We start from the raw sequence: 4,178 nt of genomic DNA, 5'->3' as shown, positions 1-4,178 counted from the left end.
TGCAAAGGGGAAACAATGTTATCAGAGGAGATCCCTGTCAGCACAGCCATTTGCCAATTAATGCGTGGAAGGTGAGAGAAATCTTTTTCTTTTCTTCATTCCCTTTTTTTGGTGTCAGTTTGAAGTACTTTTCAATAATAGATCAGATGACTACCTATACATGAGAGGGGTTACTTTTAGTCACACAGCTGGCCATGCCTTTCCTTTTCTAGTGCTTTTCAACTTTTTTTTTTTTTCGCTGAAATATGCTAATTTTAGCTCTTATGAATCTTGTTCTCAGCAGAAGCAGGCAGCCCCTTTTGTTTTCTCTCATTGTAAAAAAGCGAGTGCAAAACCTGGACTGAAATTCAACATATGGCCAACAATGAGACTCCCAATAGGTGCAACTTGATCTCACAGAAATATGTGAAATTAGCACGAGCTTTTGACCAATGCATTATTTAGTGGCCGCGCACGATGCGCTACAATTACACGCCGGCACCATAGAAAAGATGCCAACAGAATGTAAAGTAGTAGCTCAGTCAATTAAGAAATTATAAAAAACAGAATATCATGCATGGGGTCAGGAGGTGTCAGCAGTGGTGGGGAAACAAGGCGAGAGATTTAATTTTATTTCACAGTTCTTTTGTGTTTTTTAGGCTCCTGTTTACTTTTGTTTTCTGTCACTCGTCATGGTTTTCATTTCCAGTCCCCCAAAGTCTAATCAGGTACTTCTCTGTTTATTAACTATTTATTAACTGTTTATTAAGCGAGTAAAACAAGCTGTGTGGTGTCAGCAGAGGGCGGCTGTACAGGCTGTGTTGCTTGTGTCTGTAATTCAGTAGAAGAAGTAGTTGTCCCAACAGTAACATCAGCGGCGGTGAAAACATCCACGGAGAAAGCTCATCTTGATATTTCTTATCAAATCGATGCCAGTCATTAATGTGTATTTGTTGTTTGTCAGTGCAGATTGGAAACAGCTGGTGAGTCACGTTATTTTAATCTTTGCCAGGTCAGACAAGACTTGCAAAGCAGTTTCCATCCCCCCTAATGTGCATGAAGTAGTAAAAACAGGGGCGAAAAAAGCCCATCTCAATTGGGTGGATAAACCTTGATGCATATAAATGTTTTGACTCTTTTCATTTATATTCAACCTTTATTTTTCTAAAATTTGAATAGAAATAGGCAAGGCTAACCAGGCTAGTGTTTTAGTGTATGAGGGGGATACACGGCTGCAAACTCCTTGCAACTTTAAAAGATTTACAAAACTAATTATTTGTATGCCGAGCAGATCCCAAAGACTTAGACTTAGAAGCCAGGACATAGCTACATATTTTATGGCGTGGTTCACTCATTGGTCATTGGGACGCAATAAAACGATAAAATGTGATCAGATAACATGCATCAAAGGGTTTTAGTGTAATTAAAGTAAAGGTTTTGATGGCGCTCGCGAGCTGTCATTTTAAACAATGAAGCAAGGTTAGCGTGAAATCAAAGCAGAAATGATGCAACATTTCACTGATGCAGCCACAACTTTATGATATCTAATATGAGATAGCTGTTCTGACAGAGCATCTGCTTTTTCATTCTATATAGGTCATCCACATGGAGGTGTGACTGAGTTCTGAGCGCAAAGGATAACATGCAAATTTGTGGATTTTACAGCAGGGGTTTCAAATGATGTTTTAATACTTCTTTTATAACCTGGCCTCCTTTCATCTGCCAGAACTGATTCAAATCTAAGGCGGCTGCAGCTCCCACAATCTAAAGGACCCACAATTTTTACAAACTTTCTAGTCCTGCATCTCAGCTCTATAAGAGATAAATTTGGTGTGGAATATAAGAAAGCTGTTTCTTTACATTTAACACACACAGCTGAGTAAGGGCAGTGCTTGAGGCTGCATGTTTAATTGCTTCCGTGTTCATTTACAGCTCATTTTTGCTTTATTTGCAGCCCCTTCAGCATGTATCTTCTCATTTAGGATTACTCTGAAAGGTGTCAAATGTTGCAAGCTTCTGACAGCAAGCCTTGTCACCCAACTATTTTTCTCTTGTTGTGGAGGAAAAAAAAGGGGAAAATAATGTCATCTTGTGTTACATACAATGAGGGAAACGAAAGAATGAGGCAACAACGAGCACAAGAAAGACAGAAATGAGGACAGGAAGAGACAGAGACATGCTGATGAGGAGCAGGGAAGGACAGTCAAATGGAAAAAAATGGAGGCAAAGACATTGCCTTTGTCATGACAGTCTGCTCTCCCATGGCGGGGAAGATGTGTGTTCACATGCTCCAGCAGTCAGGCTGAAAAACCCAGGCCTGTTGCATTCACTCCAGCAGAGCAATAGCACTCATGGTTGCCTGGTTGGCAAAAAGCTTGTTATCCCCCCTATCCCTTCATCTGGTTGCTTCTCTTCTTTCCACGTCCCTTTTTCCCCCCACACCACAAGCATCTGCATTCTGTTTGCTTCGACAAACCCCCGCGTTTCCTGGCCACCATGTAACAAGGAAACAAGCAGCGCCTTTTCATTCTTCTTGAAAGACACAGGTGAACACAAACAGCACGATCGGCAGCCCAGGAGATGTTTGTCAGGCAAAAATGCCCCGATCCCCAGAATTCAAACGGCGTCCTGTCAAGCTGAAGCTGGTGTCCCTGCTATGGCGAACCATCATGCTGGTGACAGAAGTCAGCCGAGATAGTGCACAGATAATCTAATGCACTTGATCAACCAAGAAGTATCCGATGAGGAACTGGTTTGGCTGAATACACTAAATAATGAAGGCTGCGGAATAATAAGAGGTCTTCTTCCTCTGCTCTGGAGAAGCACAAATATGTCTGGCCAACTCTGGGAGTTTCTGTCTCTGCTCTGCCTATTAAAATATCTCTCTGTCTTCACATGAATGGGACAGTATGAGCCAGGAACACTCACTGAGTCAGTGTGAGGAGAGCGAACAGAACAAAATACAATGCAACTCAAGATCACCTTGAACACAGAAAAGGGAAAACACAGTCAGAAACTGTTTTAGAATAACACAAGCTGAAAAGATTATCTTGTTTTTTCCCTTGTAGCCACTGGCTTCAGTGGGTTTCCTCCAACAAAAAACAAAAACAAAACACAGATTCCACAGTTTTAGCTTAGTTGGTCAACAAATCAATGGGAGGGCTAAAGAGAATCCGATCCTGGATGATAAGATGGTGCCTCATCTATGCCACACTAAAGTTGTTTAGTGCGGCGAATGGCAAAAAAAGTTTTCAAAGCTTTTTACCTGGATGTATTCCTCGCTTCTGCTGATTTGGGCTATCGAGCACGCTTTCCGTAGACCCTGAGAAGAATTTACTGCAAGGTTGGTGGTTCAGTCCTTGATCCTTCCACATATCAAATATTCAAAAGCTGTGCATTTAAAAGTTTTTTTTTTTTTTTTTTTTTTAAATACACCAACTAAAACAAGCCTGTCGGTGGTAGCGTTTCGACCCTCAGTGCTCTACGACTACTATCAGCTGATAAAAATGACATGCGGGCCGCAGTAACTTGCCTTCCAACTCTGATTTTGCACGCTACACGTCACACACGGTCCAGTCGCTGAACATGCACAGACGCACCCAAAGCCTGCGAATACAACCTCCTCACTTTACTCTATGCAGGCTACAGCAGGTTTCGTGGTAGAAATAGGGAAAATTGTGCCTATGTTATTCTTCCTTGGCACATCAGTCGTAGCTAGTCTGAAGGACGTATATGGGAATTTTTTTACAGGGGCACGTGCCCCGGTAAAAAGTGTCTGGAGACGTGCCTGGTCTAGCGCAACTACTGGTCCAAGTCTTTGACAAGCTATATGTATATATTAGCTGTACACAAATAGCTATTTTTGAACAAATGTTTTAACCAACTTTGTAAAAACAAAATGTGAAAATTTCAATTAAACAAAATAATGTTGACATGTTTCATATCATTTAGAACCTTTGGGCAGTAACAACACATTGGATTTAGTAGGTTTATGTTCATTTATCTAATCTCTTATCAGAACAATGTCTACAATGTTATCCTCCCAATGTCAGGTTTGGGTTGGCAGGACACAGATGCGGACTCCAGAGGTAAAAGCAAAGCCGGAAGACAACACTAAACTGTGGGATCAAAAACATGATTATAACTGTGACAAGAAAAACAAAAGACTTGGCATGGCTTGGCATGGCATGGCATGGCAT

This window comes from Odontesthes bonariensis, chromosome 20, assembly GCF_027942865.1.
Source record: "Odontesthes bonariensis isolate fOdoBon6 chromosome 20, fOdoBon6.hap1, whole genome shotgun sequence".
In the NCBI taxonomy this organism is placed as follows: Eukaryota; Metazoa; Chordata; class Actinopteri; order Atheriniformes; family Atherinopsidae; genus Odontesthes; species Odontesthes bonariensis.
The sequence above is the reverse complement of the archived record's forward strand: the minus strand, read 5'-3'. Positions refer to the sequence as shown.